Raw genomic sequence first — 23,827 nt, 5'->3', positions numbered from 1 at the left:
TTATCATGTAGCATTCGTGTTTCCTAATCTAAATACGCAATACCTAGATTAATAATGCACAACAGCCATACAGGGAAACTGCATATTAGCGTTAAAAGGCTTCTGCGTTCTCTACGTTCACGTTTGTCAACGGAACCCCTGCTTCTGCGCGGATTCTGCGCAGCTGCAGCCAAGCGTAAGCTGAAAATCGTAAAGTTAAGCGCTGGGGAAGCTTGATTTACGCCCACGACAAGGTCAGGCAGTCTCTGCGCCCTAAAGGTCCCGAAACTCCCCAGTTAGGAGATGTTCTGGCTCTATCGACTTCGTGAATGCCACCTGAAGCTAAGGGAATACATCCTTTCTTTCTTTCTTTCTTTCTTTCTTTTTTTTTTAATGCCAAGAGAAATGTTTCTGTTGCACACAGACATTACTGAAAGTGTACGCCAGTAAGGACCCTAGGCTTAAACATCGAATTTAGGGCCCTCATCCAAACCCCCTGTCTCCCAACACGTATGTTTTTAACTTTTCTCGAGGTTTTCACAGCTCTCAGTGTGACCAGAGTAGTTGAGGGTGACCACCTAAAGGTAAGCCACACTCCTAAGAGGATTGCAAAGTTCAGTGGCTCTAGGTAGCAGGATAGACAAGGCACAGTCCTACAATTAATATTCAGTTAATTTTATCACAAAGCATTTCCAGTGTGTTTCTCATGTCCTCAGCCAGAATGATGATCTGCCAACACCCCCTTCAATCCCAATTTTGCTTATTATGTCTAATTAATTAATTGTTAATTAATTATGTCTAATTAATCCACATTACGACAACATAAAATACTAAGATCAGGAGCCCCTTCACCCCAAATATAATTTGCCTTCGGTCCACCATAGACCTACCTGTAGGTTATATTGAACAGGTATACAGATGAGTAAACAGGTTCAGAAAGGTGCAACTGCTTGCCCAAGTGGAATAGCGTCAAATCTAGAATCAGAAACCAGAAATCTGAGTCCTGCTGGACAGGAGTACTGCATCCTGTATTCCTTCGCTAAATTCAAACTTGCCTGATCACCACACTTACCTGGAGCCTAGAATGTGTTTTTAAAAGTGCAGACTCCCAGGGTCCATTAGGAAACATTGAATCAGAATTTCCGGGGATCGGGCACCTGGGATTAGCTTATGTAACCAGCGTGTCCATTCCTATCAGCAAGCAAGTTTGGGAGACTTTGTGAGTAGAGTTCGTGGACCTTACAACACTTTCCAAATTGTCTTCCATCAAATCTTCTTTCTTTTCTTTTTTTTGAGACAGAGTCTCACTCTGTCGCTTGGCTGGAGTGCAGTGGCACAATCTCGGCTCACTGCAACCCCCATCTCCCAGGTTCAAGTGATTCTCCTGCCTCAGCCTCCCAAGTAGCTGGGACTACAGGCATGCACCACCATGCCTGGCTATTTTTTTTTTTTTTTTTTAGTAGAGACAGGGTTTCACCATGTTGGCCAGGCTGGTCTCGAACCCCTAACCTCAGGTGATCTGCCCGCCTCTACCTCCCAAAGTGCTGGGATTACAGGCATGAGCCACCGCGCCCGGCTCCATCAAATCTTCTTAACTATACATTCTCGCAGTAAGACCTTAAAGTGGATATTATTTCCCTTTTTACAGACAAGTAGATTCCATGAAAGTTAAATAATTTGCCTAAGGCTACTTAGCTAGTAAGGGTGGAGAAAGTTCATAGTTGTGGACTTAGAAGTTAGTGTCCCTCAAATTTTAATGGAGTCAGAATTCTCTGGGCTTACAAATGCATAGTTGGAAGTCCAGAGGTAGGGTCTTTGGTGTAGTAAGAAAAACAGCTCGAGGATAATACAAAGAATATCATTTACTTGTATAAGCCCACTCTGCCATTCCTAATATTGTCTTCAACCTGAAACAGTCTTACCTCATACTTAAGACACTAGTGGTCCCGGAATGGGATGTGTCGATGGTTACATCCAACAGGGCAATCTCCATAGCCAAAAAAGAGGTTATCTTGTCGGGTCTTTTTTGCCCCTCCCCCGCAGTCTTGCTCTGTGGAACGGTCTCGGCTCACTGCAATCTCCACCTCCCGGATTCAAGCGATTTGCCTGGCTTAGACTCCCAAGTAACTGGGACTACAGGTATGTGCCACCACACCCAGCTAATTTTTGTATTTTTAGTAGAGACGGGGTTTCACCATGTTGGTCAGGTTGGTCTTGAACCTGTCCTCATGATCTGCCCGCCTCAGCCTCCCAAAGTGCTGGGATTATACGGGTGAGCCATGATGCCCGGCCTGCTTTATTTTTTTATTTTTTTAAGGCAAGGAAACTTATTCCAGAACCCCTCACAGCAGACTTTCTTTCACTCCTTTTGGCCATACTTATATCACTTTCCCAGGCATAAAAGGAAAGCAACTTCAAAGCTGGTGGAGGTGGGAGGAGGATGATCTACAACTCACCTGTAATATATGGCTGTTGGATGGAGGGTGGGTACTGAACAAAATAGGCATTCTCTCAGTGAGGAGGAAGCTGCAGGGAGGGTTGTTGGGTAGGCAAACAATAGCATCTAGATTGCTGTGATGATGATGATGTGTCTGAAACAGCTTTGTAAATGACACATGCAATGAAAATGTCAGGCATATGATAATTACTTAGCTCCAGGCCCCAAGCTCTATATTAAGGTAGATTTAATACTTGGAGGACACCCTTGCATTTCCCATTACTTCATCCCCTCACTATTGTAATTACCTATATCTGTAGGAAATATCAGTTTGACCACACTTGGCATGTAGCTGGAATGAATGGAAGCAATCAAACATTGGGGGCTTGCCAGGAAATGCAGAGAATCAAAGAGGGTGGTTTACCAGACATTGTTTGGACTTATTGGTGGAATTATTCTGAATTAAGGTCATCATAAAACTCTTCAGTTTTCCTGCCAAGAAAGTTGAGAACTGCAGGGAGCAGCTAGGTAGCAGGCAGGGACAGGAACATAGCTGAGAATTCCTGCCAAAAATGTCACCTGGGTAAGCAAAGTCCTGGGCTGTGACAGACACAGAAAGTATAGATAATCAAGAAGTCAAGAAGCTGTAGTGGGCCAGGCATGGTGGCTGATGCCTGTAATCTCAGCAATCTAGGAGGCCAAGGCAGGAGGATCACTTGAACCTCAGAGTTTGAGACCAGCCAAGACAACAGAGTGAGACCCTACCTCTATAAAAAATTAGCCAGGCATGATGGTGGTGTGTGCCTGTAGTCCCAGCTACTCAGGAGGCTGGGGTGGGAGGATTGCTTAAACCCAAGAGATCAAGGCTGCAGTGAGCCATATTTGCACTACTGCACTCCAGCCTGGGTGACAGAGACCCTGTCTCCAAAAAAAAAAAAAAAAAAAAAAAAAAAAGAAAGGCCGGGCGCGGTGGCTCACGCCTGTAATCCCAGAACTTTGGGAGGCTGAGGAGGGTGGATCACCTGAGATCAGGAGTTTGAGACCAGCCTGACCAACATGGAGAAACCCCGTCTCTACTAAAAATACAAAATTAGCTGGGCATGGTGTCACATGCCTGTAATCCCAGCTACTCAGGAGGCTGAGGCAGGAGAATTGCTTGAACCCAGGAGGGGGAGGTTGCAGTGAGCTGAGATCGTGCCATTGCACTCCAGCCTGGGCAACAAGATCGAAACTCTGTCTCAAAAAAAAAAAAAAAAAAAAAAAAGCTATAGTGGATTAATCAGGAAAGTTAAGACTGAGCGAGAAGAAGCAACAATTAAAATTTCTCTTGGGAAGATGAGTTGTGCTGACAATGCATTTAACAGATTCATGGAAGTAAATTACAGTGCTGCAAAAAGCATGAAAACTATGCTAATAGTTGACAAAATGAATGACGATATGTGGTCTATAACCAGTCGTAAGTAAAGCATGTCTGGGAGGTGATTTTTTTTTTTTTTTTTCTGAGACAGGGTCTCACTCTGTCACCCAGGTTGGCATGCAGTGGTGTGCTCTCAGCTCACTGCAGCCTCAACCTCCCTGGGCTCAGGAGATGCTCTCACTTCAGTGTCCCAAGTAACTGGGACTACAGGTATGTGCCACCATGCACGGCTAATTTTTGTATTTTTTGTAGAGTCAGGGTTTTACCACGTTGCCCAGGCTGGTCTCAAACTCCTGAACTCAGGCAATCCACCCGCCTCAGCTTCCCAAAGTGCTGGGAGTACAGGTGTGAGCCATGTAGCTCAGGCTGGGAGGTGATTTTTATTCTCTTTTTTTTTTTTTTTTTCTTTTGAGATGGAGTCTCGCTATATCGCCAAGGCTGGATTGCAATGGCGCGATCTCGGCTCACTGCAACCTCTGCCTCCCGGGTTCAAGCCATTCTCCTTGCTCAGCCTCCCTAGTAGCTGGGATTATAGGCTCCTGCCACCACATCTGGCTAATTTTTCGTATTTTTAGTAGAGACAGGGTTTCACTATGTTGGCCAGGCTGGGCTCGAACTCCTGACCTCATGATCTGCCCGCCTCGGCCTCCCAAAGTGCTGGGATTACAGGCATGAGCCACCGCACCTGGCCAATTTTTATTCTCTTCTTAAATCTATTTCCCAAAGTTTCTACAGCAAATATTACTCATGCATATTTTTAAAGTTATTTTAGAAGTTCAGATAATTTTGTACTTTTCTGTAGGATTGTACATGTTAATTTATTCAACATATTTAATAAGCATCTGCTATGTGCCAGACACTGTTTTAGGTGCAGTGGATGTCATATAAATAAGACAGTGGTCCAGGCAAAAACTTTGGACTAGGGAGATAACAGTGGAGGGAGAAGAGGTCAGATTTTGATATACATTTTATGGGTAGAGTCAATAAAACTTGTTAAGGGATTAGATATTGGGGATTAAAAAACGAGGAATCCAGATGACTCCTAGATTTTTTGATTCCAAACTGGTTAGGTGGTATTATATGCAAAGAATAGACAGACTGAAGGAGAAACAAGCTTTTGTGGGTAGGGGAAGGGGAGGAGAGGATGAAAATGAAGTGGTCTGTTTTTGACTTTAGTTTGAATAGCCTGCTAGACATCCAAGTGGTTATGTCAGATAGGCAGTTTTATGTGCAGACCTGAAGCTTGGGTCAGATCTAGTGGTATAAATTTAGAATTCATTAGCGTATAGATGGTATTTAAAGCTATCGGACTGGGTGAGATCACCAAAGAAGAGTTGAGGTCAGTCCTGTCAAATAGAACTTTCTACAATGATATAAGTTTTTTGTATCCATGTTGTATACTATCCACATGTACCTTTTAAGCAATTGAAATATGGCTGGTGTGATTGAGGAAATGAGTTTTATTTCATTTAAATTATTTTAAATTTAAATAGACACATGTGGCTAGTGGCTACTGTATTGGACAGTGCAGGATAGAGAAGAGTCTGGAGTCACTAACATTCAGAGATCTAGTAGAGGAAATTGAGCCAGCAAAGAAGATGGAAAAGAAAAGGGGTGATAAGAGGAAAATTAGCAAAGAATGGTGTCCCCGAAAACCAAGAAAGGAAAATAATTGAAGAATGAGAGTGCAGTCAGCTATGTCACATGCTGTTGACAGGTGGGATCAGATATTTTGGGAACAGGTTAGTCACTGGAGATCTAAATAAGGTAGTGATGGAAGGCAGATGGAAATGAGAAGAAAGAATGGGACATGAAAAAGAAAAAAAAAACAGTCTCCAGTTATTGCAGGTTTTTCTTTGAGGGGAATGGATAAATTGGGTGGGAGATGGAGGAGCATTTGGAATTGAGAAACCTTATTTTTTTAAGATGGGAGTTAATTGACATATTGATGTTAAAAAGAGCCAGTAGAGGAAAATTGCTGCAGGAGGGAAAAAGAATGAGCACAGGAATAAGTATCTTCAAAAGATGGAATGGTTTGGAACCTGGAGCACAAGTGGGGAAGTTGGTCTTTGATAGGAGGAACGACCCTCATTCTGTCGTAACAGAATGGAGAACAGGGATGAATGTAGATATAGAGATGTTTGTAGAATTTGTGGTGAGTCAATGAGAGTGTGGAGAGTGTACAGTGTGGGAAGCTTGAAGGAAGACAAGGTATGAAATAATCATCTTAAAGAGTAATTGGCACACTCACCAGGACCAGTGTAGGATTTCTGGGCAGATTATAATGCCCATTTGAGGCTTGTGATAGCAAATATAATGAGAAACCAGTCAGCATAATTTTATGTATTTTCCCCCCAGTGGAAAAGGCAGACAGTTGGTGCTATGGTTTGACTGTGTCCTCCAAAAAGCATGTGTTTGAAATGTAACCTCCAGTGGAACTTTGTTGAGCGGTGGGGCCTAATGGGAGGTGTTTAGTTCGCGAGGGCTCCACTCTTATGAATGGAATAGTGCCATTATGAAAGGGCTTGATGCTGCAAGTTCCATCTCTTGCTCTCTTTGTGTTCTTTTGCCCTTCTGCCTTCTGCCAGCCTTGGATTTTGTACTTCCCAGCCTCCAGAACCATGAGGAATAAATTTCTGTTCATTATAAATTACCCAGTCTGAGGTATTCTGTTATAATAGCACAAAACATACCAAGGCAGTTGACTAGAGTTGGAGCATTGATGGGTGAATACAAAGGAGAGAAAAGACGCTCTTCAAGGGAGTGAGGTCTGTGAAATTTCATGTAATCCTAGTGGAAAATGAAGACAGGAGGGTGGGGGTGGGGGAGTGGATGAACAGTAGCATGGTAGTAAGATCTGTGCATCGGAGGCCCCCAGAAGATTGAAAAATTGCAATGAAAGAACTAGAGTAAGTGAACCGTAGACATAAGAGATGGTCAGAGAGTGGAATGCTTGAAGTGAATGTTGTGTTATTACCAGTAGTAGTATTTAGAGTATCACTGGGAATGGATGAAAAATATCACTGGATCCTGAAATCACTGAGGGGTAGAGAGGAAAATAATTAGCTAGGAGCTCATGTGTTCAAAGAGTAAAAAATTGGAGAGTGGTAGCAATGAAAAAGATCATTGGGTATGAGCTGGATATCTTCCATCTGTCTCTCCAGATTCATTCTCCATGCTTTCCCACTTCACTCAGTTCCATGTTAGCTGAGACTTAGGGACTAAATCAACCGGTTTCCTTGCCCTCTGATTCTTATTGAGTTTGGCCAGTGATGATCTTCAGCAGAAGATCTGATGGAGGGAAGGCTGTGTCCCTGAACTGAAGGTTTCTGCTATTTTCGATATGGCCTTTTCTATACATATATTTTCTTCAGGGTGCCCGCGTTTCCTTTCTTTGTTCCTTCAGATCTAGGGGGTGGTACCAGCTCCACTGTTACTAGCCCTAGGTTACTGCACCATCCCTTGTGCTTTCCCTACCACGTTCACACCTTTGTAAATAACCCCTTTATAACTCATCCTCAAATTAACCTGATACAAGTGTGCCACCTATATGCTATTGGGGATACAGATACTGACTGATACAAGGTGATACAACTACATGGCAAGTACTTTAAAGGAACTGGAGTTTGAAAGAAGGAGGAGAATGGTGTGGAAGCAACAATAGAGAGAAAGCGGGATGCCCTCCCCACCTCCTGTGGGAGTGAGAAACAAAAGGCTTCTATTTGAGAGACATACTGGGGAAGTGTGAGAGAGCAAGCCTTCAGCTTAAGAAGGGAAGTGAAGAAGACATTCAAAGAGAAGCTTAAGATAGAGGGAAAATTTGCAGGTTATAGCAGGATGCCCAAAAGGTGCTGTGAAAGGCTTTGAAGGGTGGTGTGGAACAGAGGTTGGGTCAGATTGGGGGAACTATAGAGATAGGAATTAGAATGATAAAGGATGATCTCAGAGGCTTCTGAGGATTTAAGTAAATAGGAATGTAGGCAGGCTTTCAATTCATTTTAGTTCAGTTCATATCTATTAAATGCTGCACACTAAGCTAGGCACTGGTAGTACAGTGGTAAGGTAATAACAGTTAACACCCAAGCAGTGACTTAACAATGAGCCTGACTGTATAAACCGCATGCCTCTTGACAGGTCCCCCTGGAGAAAAGTCATTCAACCAGTTATTTTATGGGTTGCCTGGGAGTGTGGGCTGCTAGGGATCCTGGCAGCTAGGTCCCTTCCCAGCAGAGTTCAACCATCGTCGATCTTAATAAGGGTAGAAAAGTATAGATAAAAAAGAATGAAGCTTTTATGCAACAACCAGGGACACCACTTTGGTCAGCATCATGCCTGTTCATGACAAGGTAGGATAAAGCTGGAAGGGATTTCCTAGTCTGGGTCAGAGACAGAACTGGAACCATGTGACCACCAGGAGTGATGGTTATACACTTTACTGTTAAAGATCATCTAGAAGATTGGGCAGGATGGGTGATAAAAATTGTCCTAGTACAACCCAAATAATCTTAGTTATAGTCAAGATTTTTTTTTCTTTTTAAATATACTAATATATATTTGAGTCACAACCTTTTCCTGGATGAAGCCACTACCTAGGACTCTTCAAATGCTAGCCCTTGAAGGCTAAGGCAACTATTTAATACTTACCATAATGGGCATTCATTGTGTATTTATTATATGCCAGGTACTCCAAACATGGATTAGCTAATTAGACACTTCTGATACCCATTTGACAAACGAGGACATTGAGGTACAGAGAGATCATATCATTTGCTCTGGGTTACAAAGCCAGGAATTGGTAGAGTCAGGGTGTAATCATAGTCAGTCTGACTCTATAGCCCACACTTGTATCTTCTCCATTATCATTAAAACTATTTATTGTAGGCTGGGTGCAGTGGCTCATGTCTGTAATCCCAGCACTTTGTGAGGCCAAGGCGGGCATCACTTGAGGCCAGGAGTTCAAGACCAGCTGGCCAACATAGTGAAACCCTGTCTCTACTAAAAATACAAAAATTAGCTGGGCATGGTACTGCATGCCTGTAGTCCCAGCTACTAGGGTGGCTGAGGCATGAGAATCACTTGAATCCAGGAGGCAGAGGTTGCACTGATCAGAGATGGCACCATTGCTCTCCAGCCTGGGTGACAGAGCAAGACTCTGTCTTAAAACAAAACAAACAACAACAACAACAACAACAACAACAAAAACAGCTGGGCGTGGTGGCTTACCACTGTAATCCCAGCACTTTGGGAGGCCGAGGCGGGTGGATCATGAGGTCAGGAGATCAAGACCATCCTGGCTAACACGGTGAAACCTCATCTCTACTAAAAATACAAAAAATTAGTTGGGCGTGGTGTTGGGTGCCTACAGTCCCAGCTACTCAGGAGGCTGAGACAGGAGAGTGGCGTGAACCCGGGAGGCGGAGGTTGCAGTGAGCCGAGATTGCGCCACTGCACTCCAGCCTGGGCCACAGAGCGAGACTCCGTCTCAAAAAAAAAAATAAAAGAATGAAAGAAAAAAAATTTTATATTTATACTAGCTACTGTGCTATATATTAAATAAAACAAGATAGAAATATTATTTACTATGTCTGATTTTTCATTTATACAATTAAATAGAAGGACAACAATTTTTTAAGTGGTTTTTTTAACATTTCTGTCAAGGATTGCTTTTACTTTTTCTTGCTTTTTCTCCAAGTACATTCAAAAAGGATTCTCTCTCGACAGATAGATAGATAGATAGATAGATAGATAGATAGATAGATAGACTCAAGTCTTGTTTAAGATGAATTTAGTGAAATTACTAATACACAACAATTGTATTCTTTCTCTTTTTCACTTTATGTTGATTTATCCCAGATACATCTTTTCAGACATGTTTATAAATCCCTTGCCCTAACCTTGTACACCCCAAATGCTCCATCAGTTCCAAATTTAACAAAACATGAAAATATTATTTAAAAGTACATTCCCAGACTATCATGGGAAGCATCATTCATACCACATTATAATGTTTATTAATGACAACCACAATAATAGCAGCTTCTTTAATTTTCAAAGTGACCATTTTTTCAGTTTTTGACCTATAAGTAAAGTAAAGGCAATTATGTTTCTGCACTAAACATTGCTTATCTTTGAGATCTACTAAATTAATTTTCTCCTCAGCCGAGTCCTCCCTCCCCACAAAGCCTGTGTCTGGCATCCTCATTACGTTTTTATTTTCTCCTTCATTGTGTACATTGCCCTTTTTTCTCGAATTATTTTCTGCCGCCACAGAGCTTTTTGTTTTTAATAGAAACACACAAATTGTGTCTCTTCATTTTTTATGTATTCATTATTCTTTAACTTTATATGAAGAAAAAGCATGGCAAACCTACTGTGAAAATCATATGCATAATAACACACACTGCCTACCATTTAGTAAGCATGTACGTGCTTTCTCAACCACCTCTCACAACCATCCTATGGTCTTAAGTACTATTATTATCCCCATTTTGTAGGTGAGGAAATGGAGGTTTTACCATGTTAAATGAACACTGCTGGTGCTTTGACTTAACTTCCTGTGGATGTACCGTGGCCATCTAGTGACTTCAGGAATATAGTGATGTTGCTTAAGGGAATGTATTTAACAACACACATTTTACAGTAAGAAGGAGGAGACAGCAAAATGAAAATTACGGATATGCTACTTAAAGGTTATTATTATTTTCTCTTGGAAGTTTTGTGCAAATAACCAATAACACTTTACAACAGTAGAGAGACAGCTCTAGCTATGCCTCTTAACCTGGTTTCTTTTCAGCATCTCCATGACTTATTTAATATCCTGTTCATCTTTCATCACCATTAGGCTGATGAATCTTCATGAATACCTTCTCAATTTGTTAACAAAACAGGTTTGTTAATTTACTGACAGACTTTTTTGATATAAATCTCAAGTGACTTAGCTATTTCGCAAGCCTAAGATTCCCATCTCCTCTAAACCATCACTCCAGTGGGCTCTTTACTGATTATATTTGTTTGGGATAAGTTGAAATATAACCTAAATGAACCTGAGAAAGTCTTCACACTTTGTAACACTGGATTAATATTTGCATATGGAACTGTGGAATAACTGTGTCTTAACTTAGAAATGTAGAAGAATCTCTAATTTCCCTTTCTGAAAAGATGCTAATAATCTAAACAAACCCTTTTATGGTCAGTTTCTTACATCATTTATCCTTTCCTGAATCTTGAACCACTGACTCTGTCTCACTGTGTCTTTACCCTTAGCCTATAAAACTAGCTCAAGTCTTTCCCATTAAAAAATAAAAGCAAAAATCAATAAAACCCTTCCTCAATCAGTCTGGCTCAGCAAAGCTCCTTTAAACTGCCAGACAGTCCAGCCACATTAAAATGGCACTCCAGTCTTTAAACCACACCTTTTATCTCTTCGCCAGAGTGCCTTTCCACTCCCATTCTATTTTTACGCAGTTGGACTATGTCTTGGAACTGAAGCCTTCTACTAAGCACAGAGCAAAGTTATATTTCAGATGTTGAGAGGTGATCATTCTGAACATGCAGTCAGGCAGCCTATTCTTGGTGAATTATATGGATGTTCCTGTCAGCATATGGAGGAAGCATGGCCCTCCCAATGACTCAGAAGTCATAATATTGACACAGACTTGCCCTAGAATGACACTGTCCTGTGCATGCTGGGTACCTCTATAATATACTGACCCAAAGAGTGTCTGAGAGCTTGGTTGAAAACTAACAGGAACAGATCCTTTCTGTGATAAAGCTTGCAAATAAATGGAGCATATTAGGTTTGTCTTATCTTGGCCAACCTTCCCTGTCAGCTACCACTAGGTGGCTCTCCACTGATCTTTCTAAAAGGGTTGAGGAACCACTCAAGAGGGGGGATCTTCCAGACTTAGGCCTCACAAGGAGAACCATTCTCTTTACTCCCCTGATGCCTTCTCTCATCCTTGAATTTCTTTCTTCCAAACCTCAGTCTGGTGGCCTTGTCTACCTCCTTCAGAAATATTCAAGCACTTCCCACCAAAAAATGTAGATGTTTCATCTCGGTTTATTCTTCTGTATCACAATGCCTAAGACTTCATCTGAGTGAGTACATCAGTAACTGGGGGTTTCAGAGGACTGTGAGCTCAAGCCCCATGAATAAGGCTGACGGTGAATCTGCCAATGGTGGTTGAATTCTCATACCAATGTGAGAAGTGAGCTGTGTCACTTAGAATGTAAGCACTCGTTGTAATAAAAAGCATTCAGTTTCCTCAGAGACGACAAAATCTAATCCTTTCTCTGTGAAATAATATTTTTTTAAAGGAATTTTGGCTTTATTATATAAGAACAAGAGATTCCTGCTTTCTCTACTACTTTGAAGAATTAGAGTCATCTTTAGAATTTGTTGACTCTGAGTCTCTTACGGAAGTTTAGAATGGAAGGTGGGGGCGGGGGCGGTTGAATATTCGAGTTTAGTCTGCCAAACAAAGGTGCCTGAAGTTTATAAGATTTACTGTTGCTGATTCATATGCTTCTTCAGATGTATTTGTTTATTGACCCCTTCCACCTCAGTTGATGTTCTGAAAGGGTAGGGCTTTGCCCAAACTCCAGCTGTGGCTAAGGTGTTTTCTGGTCCTTCTTCATCTCTACACCCAATTTGGACCCCTGACTCTCCAGGGAACAAGCTATCTATCTCATGCAACAGTGGCAATTACTGACTGTGAGAGTGGAGATAAAGGGTACTATCTCTGGAGGCCCCAAGATCTCGTTATTCTAAGTTTTAACCAACACATTCAAGAGAAGTTCTGAACTTTGAGAAAACTTTTCCAACCTAAGATACAGAGCACTCTGTTTTTCCAGCTGTTCAAGATGCATTTCTTTTCTTTTCTTTTCTTTTCTTTTTTGAGGCGGTTCTTCTTCTCTCTTACCCAGGTTGGAGAGCAGTAGCATGATTGTAGCTCACTGCAGCCTTGAACTCCTGGGCTCAAGTGATCCTCCCACCTCAGCCCTCTGAGTAGCTGTGACTACATGTGCATGCCACCATGCTTCGCTAATATTTTATTTTATTTTATTGTAGAGACATGGTCTCACCATGTTGCCCAGGCTGGTCTCAAACTCCTGGCCTCAAGAGATCCTCCCACCTCGGCCTCCCAAAGGTCTGGATTACAGGCATGAGCCACTGTGTCCAGCCAAGATGTGCACTATATGTATGCTGGGCAGTAGAAGAACTGTGGACAACCCTGGGCAGTAGAAGAACTGTGAACAACCCTAGTCTTTTGGACTCTGTTGGGGCTTAGAAAACAATGCCCTGGAATATGGTACTTTGGCATGCCTAGTACCTTGAATTAAAGAAAATTGAAAGGCTTCGGAAATAAGACTCAGAACCAAGGTCTCTCTCTGACCTTTCCCTGCCCTTTGTCTCTGGGATCCTCTTTCTTTCTGAAGCACAGGGAGGGACTCTGTCTCTGGAATTTCCTTATCTGACTAGTGAAGTTTTTTTACAAAAGAAATGCAACTGTCTTAAGACCCCCTCCCTAGGAATTTTATCAAATAACTAGGAAAGAGGCTGGGTGCCGTGGCTCACGCCTGTAATCCCAGCACTTTGGGAGGCTGAGGCGGGTGGATCATCTGAGGTTGGGAGTTCTAGACCAGCCTGACCAACATGGAGAAACCCCGTGCCTACTAACAGTACAAAATTAGCCAGGCGTGGTGGCGCATGCCTGTATTCCCAGGTACTTGGGAGGCTGAGGCAGGAGAATCCCTAGAACCCAGGAGGCGGAGGTGTTGGTGAGCCAAGATTGCACCAATGCACTCCAGCCTGGGCAACAAAGACTGAAACTCCATCTCAAAAAAAAAAAATTAAAAATTAAAAAATAACCAGGAAAGATTACCACCGGATAAAAAAAGAGACTGGGAATCTTTGCCATGCTCAGACAGACTTTTCATTTATTCTTCTGAGGGCAGCTCCAAGAGATTTTCTGGTAGAATTTTTCTGTATAAGACAACCTTTGTTCACAGTGAAGTTCTGCCCCTTATCTTCTGGCCACCTCTTCCAGAGTTCAGAGGAACTTTATTCCAGGCCATTGTTTTTTGACCTCATTCATTTCCCCTACACCCCTGCTCCCCATCTCCTCTTCCCCTAGGAAGAAGAGTATATAAGCATCTGGACTTCATTGAGTTATTGGGTAACCACATTCCTGTGATTTCCCCCACCTCCAGCCCCCAGCTGGTTAAATAAACTGTGTATGCCTTTTTCTCCTATTAATCTGCCTGTTGTCAGTTCAGTTTTCAGCAAACCTTCAGAGGGCAAAGAAGAGTTCCCTGTTTGACCTTACAACCTACTACTGCTACCCCAGCTCAGCCCCCTGAGAGTGGTACTCATACCAATGGAATTAGTCATTGCTAGTTGTCATCTTAACTGTCGGATTCTTTCTGTGAAAGCCAGTGTTCTTAAAAAAGACCAGGCTACACTTGCTGTCTCATTTTCCCATGTTCATTTTCATTTCCCAATTCACTGAAATGTAACTTCTACCATAATTATTCTCTAATAACATCTGTATTTTCAAGTCCAAAGAATATTGCCTTTTTAAAAAATATATTATTTTTTTCTTTCCACAATAAGACATCTGAAAGCAAGAATATTTCCTTTTCTTATCTTTCTTGTCTTCTCTTAGCCAACTGAAAAAAACCTTTTTTATGAAATTATTTTCTTCTGTTGACTTTTTTCTTTTCTTTTAGACAAGCATGTTGACATTGACATAATATACCATTTTCTCTGATTCTCCTCATACCACTATTGTTCTATCTTTATATTCTTCTTAGGTCTCTCTTTTTCTATCTACTTTCCTAAAAATTACAAAAACAAAACAAAACTGTCGGCTGAGCACAGTAGCTCACACCTGTAATCCCAGCACTTTGGGAGGCAGAGGCAGGAGGATTGCTGAAGGCCAGGAGTTTGAGACCAGTCTGGGCAACATAGTCAGATCCCATCTCCACAGTAAAATTTTTAAAAAATTATAGCTAGGCATGGTGGCACATCCCTGTAGTCCTAGCTACTCAGGAGGCTGAGGTGGGAGGATCACTTGAGCCCAGGAGTTCAAGGCTGCAGTGAGCTATGGTGGTTCCACTGTACTCTAGCCTGGGTGACAGAGGCACACCCTGTCTCTTAAAAAAATAAATAAATAAAACTTTTATTTATAAAATATATTCAGAAAAGTACCTGAAATCATAAAATGGAAACGTGGGTACCCACCAGCTAGATTTTGCTGTATGTTTTTTTCATGCTCTCACTTTGTTTTCTTCTAAGAAGCTTATTTATCCCCTTTTGGTCTTTGCATTTCTAAGGATTCTTAGCTATGGATATCTTTCCTTTTTACTTTTTTGTGGCAGATTAATAGTTGTCCCCAGAAAACTGTTCTCCCCTTCTTGCTGGTCACGTGTTCACTCAGCTGGCAACTACATTTCTTATCCTCCTCTGCAGTGAGCAGTGGTTTTGTCAGTAAGTGCTTGCCAATTAAATATAACTAGGAGCAATGAATACAACTTTTGCCTTACTTTGTTAAAGGAAGATGGCTTGCCTTGGACTGCTTTCTTTCTCTTTCATGGACATGTCTGTGACCAGCTGTGATGATGAAGATGGGGAAGACATCCTAGAAGAGGGTGGAACAATAAGATGGAAGGAACCTGGATCCTCTATGACCTGAATTTTAGAAAGGCAAACCTAGAACAGAGCTGCTCTTTTAGTCTAGGCCTGGCTGTTAGGTGAGAGGAAGAGAAACATCTATTTTCTTTATGTCACTGGATTCTGGGATCTCTTAGCCTTTACTCTAACTAATACAGAAATTGATACTTGGAAATGGAAAACTTCTAAAATCCAAAAACATAGTACTGCCTAAGCAGTCAGAAAATTGGCAGTGAGGAAACAGACCTCTCAGGCTGGGAAACTGTTGATCCTTGTTAGGATGTGATAAAACATTTGGTAAAAATGTTACCTATTTAACTTGGAAGGCTGATCATGTTCCTTCTGTAGTTGAATTCTAGGGGAAGCGTTTGGAAGAGACCAGAATATAGATATATAATGGTTTCTCTTTGCTGCATTTGGCAAGGTTTTTCAAGAAAGCAATGAGCTCACATAAGAAATGATGGGTTTGCACGCAGGATGGAAGAAAGTAAAGAATGTACACTCTATGGCCACACCACCCTGAATGCGCCTGATCTTGTCTGGTTTTGGAAGAATTTACAGAACATTGGGGCCTCCCAGTATTGGAAAGTTCAATTATTTCTGTAGTCCAAACAGGATATTGGAATGTTGCTCAGAGACTTTCTCCAAGTCCTCCCATTAAGATTCTTCAGCCAAAGAAAGAGATCTAGCCTTGCAGCAAAGATCAGATTAAGGGAGTTGCCCTCACTTATTTTTTAAGATTATCTTAAAATAGCCACCATTAAAGCAATGAAAAGATGAATGAGTAGATGATAGGAACTAGAGAATAAGCAAATTTAAGAGGTAGATTGAAAAAATAACTTGCATTGTAGTTCGTGGTGAAGCAGGAAATTTTCCCTGACTGCTTCATGAGTAGGACCCAGAGTGTGGGCAATGGGGCTAGCCAGCCATTTCTCCACTAGCAGGGGTAAACTCCACTCACTTGAACCCATTATGCTCAGCCCCTCATGGGAGGGAGCATGCAGGTGAGCAGGTGCAGGAGCTGGGGTGAGTGCTTTTGGGTGCCGGCAGGAGCAAAACTCTGTGCAGGCCCCGTGGCAGTGTCTAATGGGGAGTACCTGTGACCCCTAAAACCCCAGAGGGTGTGTGTTACAGTGCGCTTTTAGCTGTGCTGTCCGTGGATGGCTTAAGTGTTAAACAGCTCAGTGGGCCCTCTGCTGTTTTGCATGAGGCAGTTGCTCTCCACCAGCAAGGGCAGAGGGTCAGTGTGACAGCCTTTGGAGTGATGCCTCTTATTTGGCATGCAGGAAAAATCAGATTTCATGAACAAATTGAAGGGTGGTGAATGCAGACAATTTTATTGCCAATGAAAGTGGCTCTCAGAGGGAAGGGGAGCTGGAAAAGGGATGGAATGGGAAGGTGATCTTCCCCTGGAGTCCAGCCATCCCCTGTCAGACTCCTCTCCAAAGCCACACCATCAAGCTGTCCCTTTGAAGTCAAGCTGCTTCTCTCTGACATCCAGCTGCTTCTCCTTTTCTCTTCTCTCTGCTGGTGGAGCCTGGGGTTTTTATGGGTACAGGATGACGGTGGGGCAGGCCATGGGTAGTTTTTGAAAAGGCAACATTTGAGTGGGAAAACAGGAATGCACGTTCCCTCTTTGGGCCATGGTTCCAGGCTTGGAGGTGGGACCCTCACCGGGGACCTGCCCTCTTCTGCCCAGAATTTCCCTGCCTCCTGTCCCTATCACTGGCACATGTAATGGATGGGTGACAAACGGCATAGAAGCCTACAAGTCCCCACACGGTTTCATTTTTCATGATTTCCAAAAATATTAAATGAAAAGTTACAGGAATAGACAATTCATAAGTTTTTAATTGTACACCCTTATAACTAGCATGATGAAATTTTATGCTATCCCAGCCATCCCTCCTGGAAGGTGAATCCTGCCTTTGTACAGCATGTCCATGCTGTATATGCTACCCAACTATTTGTCATTTAGTAGCCCTCCCAGTTATGATCCACTGTTGTGGTATGGCAGTGCTTGTGTTCAAGTAACCCTTATTTTACTTAATAATAGCCCCAAAGCACAAGATTAGTGATGCTGGCTATTCAGATAGCACAGAGAAGCCATAAAGTGCTTCCTTTTAATAAAAAGGCAAAATTTCTCAATTTAATAAGGAAAGAAAAAAATTGTATGCTGAGACTATTAAGAAAGATCTACAGTAAGAACGAATCTTCTGTCCATGAGATTGTGAAGAAGGAAAAAAAATCATGTTAGTTTTGTTATGGCACCTCAAATTGCAAAAGTTACAGCCACGGTGTGTGATTAGTGTCTTGTTATAATGAAAAAGGCATTAAATTTGTGGGTGGCAGACATCTAAACATGTTCTGATTGATGGCAATGGGGTTCAGTACCATTGTGGTTTCAGGAATCCATTGTCTTGAGACATATCCTCTGCCAATAAGGGGGGACTACTGTACTACATTTTTGTTTGTTTTTGAGATGGAGTCTTGCACTGTCGCCCAGGCTAGAGTGCAATGGCGCTACTGAACGGTGACAGCGTGCTGGCAGTCCTCACAGCCTTCGCTCGCTCTCGGCGCCTCGTCTGCCTGGGCTCCTACTTTGGCGGCACTTGAGGAGCCTTTCAGCCTACCACTGCACTGTGGGACCCTTTTTCTGGGCTGGCCAAGGCCAGAGCCGGCTCTTTCAGCTTGCAGGGAGGTGTGGAGGGAGAGGCGCGAGCGGGAACCGGGGCTGCGCGGGGCGTTTGCGGGCCAGCTGGAGTTCCAGATGGGAGTAGGCTTGGCGGACCCCGCACTCCAGCAGCCAGCCGGCCCTGCCGGCCCCGGGCAATGAAAGGCTTAGCACCTGGGCCAGCGGCTGCGGAGGGTGTACTGGGTCCCCTAGCAGTGCCAGCCCGCCGGCGCTGCGCTCGATTTCTCACCGGGCCTTAGCTGCCTTCCTGCGGGGCAGGGCTTGGGACCTGCAGCCCGCCATGCCTGAGCCTCCTACCTCCTCCGTGGGCTCCTGTGCGGCCTGTGCCTCCGGGATGAGCGCCGCCTCTTGCTCCACGGCGCCTAGTCCTATCGACCACCTAAGGGCTGAGGAGTGCAGGTGCACGGCACAGGACTGGCAGGCAGCTCCACCTGCAGCCTTGGTGCAGGATCTACTAGGTGAAGCCAGCTGGGCTCCTGAGTCTAGTGGAGACGTGGAGAACCTTTATGTCTAGCTCAGAGATTGTAAATACACCAATCGGCACTCTGTATCTAACTCAACACACCAGTCAGCACCTTGTGTCTAGCTCAGGGTTTGTGAATGCACCAATCGACACTCTGTATCTGGCTACTCTGGTAAGGCCTTGGAGAACCTTTGTGTGGACACTCTGTATCTAGTTAATCTAGTGGAGAGGTGGAGAACCTTTATGTCTAGCTCAGGGATTGTAAATACACCAATCAGCACCCTGTGTCTAGCTCAAGGTTTGTGAATGCACCAATCGACACTCTATATCTAGCTACTCTGGTGGGGACTTGGAGAACCTTTGTGTCCACACTCTGTTTCTAGCTAATCTAGTAAGGACGTAAAGAACCTTTGTGTCTAGCTCAGGGATTGGAAACGCACCAATCAGCGCCTTGTCAAAACAGAGCACTGGGCTCTACCAATCAGCAGGATGCGGGTGAGGCCAGATAAGAGAATAAAAGCAGGCTGCCCGAGCCAGCAGTGGCAACCCGCTCGGGTCCCTTTCAACACTGCGGAAGCTTTGTTCTTTCGCTCTTTGCAATAAATCTTGCTACTGCTCACTCTTTAGGTCTACACTGCTTTTATGAGCTGTAACACTCACCGCGAAGGTCTGCAGCTTCACTCCTGAAGCCAGCAAGACCACGAACCTACCAGAAGGAAGAAACTCTGAACACATCCGAACATCAGAAGGAACAAACTCCAGACGCGCCACCTTAAGAGCTGTAACACTCACCGCGAAGGTCCGCAGCTTCATTCTTCAAGTCAGTAAGACCAAGAACCCACCAATTCCAGACACACTACCTTGGCTCACGGCAACTTCTGTCTCCTGGGTTCAAGTGAGTCTTGTGCCTCAGCCTCCCGAGTAGCTGGGATTACAAGTGAGTGCCACCATGCCCAGCTACTTTTTGTATTTTTAGTAGAGACAGGGTTTCCCCATGTTGGACAGGCTGGTCTTGAACTCCTGACCTCAGGTGATCTGCCCACCTCGGCCTCCCAGAGTGCTGGGATTACAGGTGTGAGTCACCACACTTGGCCTTGTACTAAGTTTTTGAAGAAATTCTATTGCTAAAGAAACCACAAATCTGACTTGGAAATGCCAGTCATTGTTCATATCCTAAGGCAGCCTCTAGGAAAACATATTCTCCAACATCCACTTCAATTTTTAACTTGAAGAATAATGCACAAGGAAGAACCTCCCAGAGGGTGAACCCAGGGGCCCAGATGAGGTTAATCAAGGAATTTCTTTCATGGCCAGTGGAGAGATTTCTGCTTGGAGAGAAAACAAACGAACAAGCAATTAAGGACTACTGATTGTATCAGGTTTCCATTCTTTTATTTTTCAAATGGAAGTTTTTATTGTGGTTAATTCTGTTTCTGTTCTAACCTTGCATATTGGGTTGAAAGTGGGGATTGAGTATCTTTCTTTTATGTTATGGGTCATCGGACTGTAAGCAGTCATATCTGGATGTATCAGAGCAGGCTGTACTTCCCCCAGAGGTACTGACCTTGAGCTGGCTGCAGAAAGTTGATAGGACCACAGGTAGAGAGGGAGATTGAGCTGTATGTGAAGAAGAGTCCACTCAGATGTTTGGGTGTCCCAAGGGATTGACTATATCTCTTTGTTAGCCTTCACCTTCATGTAATGCAGTCTTTTTGGGAGTACTGATCTGTTTATTCAGAAACCTATTAACTGCATATTGACAATTCCAAAATTCGTATGTCCAACCAGGATTCTCTTCTATGTTCTAGACACATATATGTTATCCAAATACTGGATACCTTTGCATGAATTTACCACAGGAGAGACTTCAACTATAACATGTCCCAAACTGAAATTATTTCCTTTTACCTTAACCACATATCTCTTCTGTGGTAGATTGCAATAAATAGTCATAATCTTGTCCCATCCCTTTATATATGACCCTGTGCAATGTGACTTTTCTGTTTTTCTCATTAAGAGATGGACTCCAGACCTTTACTTCATCGTGTCCAGGTTGGCCTATGACTTGTTTTGACCAAAAAAATGCATAAAAAATAATGATATGGGAATTTTGAGCCTGGACCTTAAGAAGCCTTGCTCTCAGTCTCTTCGAAAGTTCCTGTCATCATGTGAAGAAACTTGGGCTAAGCACCTCCCTTTTTTCTGATACAAGGTCTCACTCTGTCACCCAGGTTGGAGTGCATTGGTGCCATCATGGCTCACTGCAGTCTCAACCTCTGTGGCTCAAGCAATCCTCCCACCTCAGCCTCCCAAGTAGCTGGGACTACAAGTGCATGCCCTCACATCTGGCTAATTACATTTTTTTTTTTTTTTTTTTTTTTGGTAGAGATGGAGTCTCACTGTTTCCCAGGCCGGTCTTTAACTTCTGAGCTCAAGTGATCCTCCTACCTTGGCCTCCCAAGGTGTTGGGATTACACACCATGCCTGGCTGGCTAGCCTCTTTGAGGATAGGAGTCTACATGGAGAAAGACGCCCAGCTGACATCCAGCACCAACTTGCGAGGCCCAGTGAGATCTCTTGTACCATAATTATTAATAATTTTTAAATGGCAACAACAGAGTGATAAACCCTTCTAAGTGAGTGCTGTATGCCACTGCACAGGTTAAACATCTGTGAACTGGTCTTGATCACCAGAGAGTTTATCTGGACTATCAAGAACCCACCAACCTTCCAGGTGACTGTCACCACGTGAATGAGCTCAGGTGAAACCAGCAGAAGAACCTCCCAGCTAAATCCAGCCCAAATACTGACCCACAGAATTGTTAACCGATAAATGATTGTTGTTTTAAGCCACTAAGTTTTGTGATCATATGTTAGGCAGCAATAAATAACTAAAACATACTTACTCCCTTATCGCCTATCCTGGATAATTAAAGCCTGAATAATTTAACTTCACCCATAGTATGAGGCCTGAGGAATTCTTCAGGCTTTCTACTTAACTTGTGCATCCATGAGTATGAGTTGTGGAGACAGACTACACGAGTTTAAATTCTAGCTCCTCTTCTAATGTGACCTTGAACACATTATTTGTGCCTGTATTTCTTCATCTGTAAAATGAAGATAATCTTATCTTTCTTACTAGGATCTGTGAAGGTTAAATGACATAACAAATGAACAGCACTTAGCACGGTGGCTATGCTTAATAAATGTCATGATTGCCTTGGATCCAATTATACTGTACATAAGATTCAGAATGAAACTTGCAGGAGTACTACAGAAGACTGCTGGGGTCACACAGGAGCAGTTTTCAAGGAGGTCAAAAACAGACATGGTCCTAGAGAAACTACAAATTAGTGTAAAGTGACAAACTTGTGCTCTGGAGTCAGACTTTCTACCTTCATATATCAGCTCTGCCACTTGTTCTGTTTCTTGGCACATTACTTAACCTCTTCAGGGTTTTTATTTTTATTTTTATTTTTATTTTTATTTTTGAGACAGAGTTGCTCTGTCTCCCAGGCTGGAGTGCAGTGGCGTGATCTCAGCTCACTGCAACTTCCACCTCCTGGGTTCAAGTGATTCTCCTGCCTCAGCCTCCCAACTAGCTAGGATTACAGGTGCCTGCCACCAAGCCCAGCTAATCTTTTGTATTTTTAGTAGAGACAGGGTTTCACCGTGTTAGTCAGGATGGTTTCAATCTCCTGACCTCGTGATCCGCCCGCCTCAGCCTCCCAAAGTGCTGGGATTACAGGCATGAGCCACCGCGCCGGCACCTTTTTAGGTCTTAATTATGTATACTGTAAAATGAGAATAATAAAAAGAAATCCCTCATGGTATTATTGTGAGAATTAGGTAAGGACTAAATTATTAAGTCATGTAGGCTTGCCACATGGAATATTCACACCACGTGATATTTGAAAAGTGAGTATTGGTCAGAAAGGCAAACCAAAATTGCTTTAAGAGAAAAATTACAACATATAAAGTACACTGTATACAAGACTGCAAACAAGATATGAGGTAAGCGATCAGGAGCCAAAGGGAAGATAAACAAATTAAGTTTAGAGAGGAAGGCAGATGTGAAACCATTCAAGACTTTAGTCATTGCATCAGAAAGTATCGGAGTTGTGTTTCCTCAATCTCTCTGCAAGCTACAGCTGCAAAGCAGAAGGTACACTAACAGCAGGCTTTGGATTGTAGGTAACAGTTCAAGCAATCCGAGGTTATTCTCTACCAATTAGCCATTCAAATTTTAAGTAGAGGAGTGACATTTTGAAACAGTACCTTGACAACAACTGGAGAACAGAAAGAGCAGGACAGAAGGTCCACTGCCTGTTTTTGTAAATAAAGGTTTATTGGAACATAACCTTTGTATTGAACCATTTATGTATTGGCTATTGCTGTTTTCCGGCCTTAAGTGTAGAGATAAGTAACTGTGACCATCTGGCCCACAAAGCCTGACCTATTTACTGTATGATTCTTTAAGAAGTTATTTGCTGATCCCAGGGAGACTGTTGCAGTAACCTGGGGTAAGACAAGGGTGGATAGCTTTGGGGAAGGGACAGTAAGAACTTTGGAAAGGCAAACCTACAGATTGTGCCAAAATAGTCAATGTCTCTGAGGAAATCATGACCCAGATATCGGTTGGGATCATCCGTTTTGTTTTTAAACTAGATAATATTGACTCAAGCCCCTATTACACAACTCTTATATTATATAGTGTTTCATGAAGTATCCTGCCAATTTTCCAGACGTGATTTCAGCACTACCTCTGGCCCCCGCTAATGGGTTCAGTTTACGGACTATTTCACTGGACTCTAGGTGTGCTATCTCCTTTCTGCTCCTTTTTGATCTAGCAGTGCAACTCGGCCCCATCCTGTGGTTTCTTCATTTACCTCACCAGCACCTCCCCTCACACCATGTGTGCGTCTTGCAGAGGTATGAGAATTTAGGGGTAGTGGAAAGCCTACTGGAAATTTGGAAGAAATGCGGGGAGTTAAAGAAATACAAGTAACTTAGAATATTACACATTTTAAAAAAGTATTTTAGGCATACCATGAAGTTACTCTGCCATCCCTTTCTTTTCACTCTTTCTCATCTCTTCTGTCTTGTCCCCAACTCCTTCCACATCTCCAAGTTAATTTCCTTTTCTTCCCCTTAAAAATGTT

The 23,827-nt window shown here is 42.9% G+C and overlaps 1 long non-coding RNA gene across 2 annotated transcripts; it reads left to right on the top strand.

Annotated features, from left to right (window-relative positions):
* Window positions 1-120: 120 nt before the first annotated feature.
* On the top strand, window positions 121-21,473 carry LOC129524978 (uncharacterized). 2 transcript variants are annotated; one of them, XR_008668988.2, is made up of 4 exons: window positions 121-175; window positions 19,293-19,560; window positions 21,052-21,232; window positions 21,327-21,473. It is a non-coding gene; the product is annotated as an uncharacterized lncRNA (long non-coding RNA). The 2 variants fall into 2 exon arrangements; XR_008668990.2 differs by lacking the exon at window positions 121-175 and adding an exon at window positions 180-233.
* The last annotated feature ends 2,354 nt before the right edge of the window (window positions 21,474-23,827 follow it).

Source organism: Gorilla gorilla, chromosome 1 (assembly GCF_029281585.2).
Source record: "Gorilla gorilla gorilla isolate KB3781 chromosome 1, NHGRI_mGorGor1-v2.1_pri, whole genome shotgun sequence".
Classification (NCBI taxonomy): Eukaryota; Metazoa; Chordata; class Mammalia; order Primates; family Hominidae; genus Gorilla; species Gorilla gorilla.
This window is presented reverse-complemented; position numbering and strand designations above follow the sequence as displayed.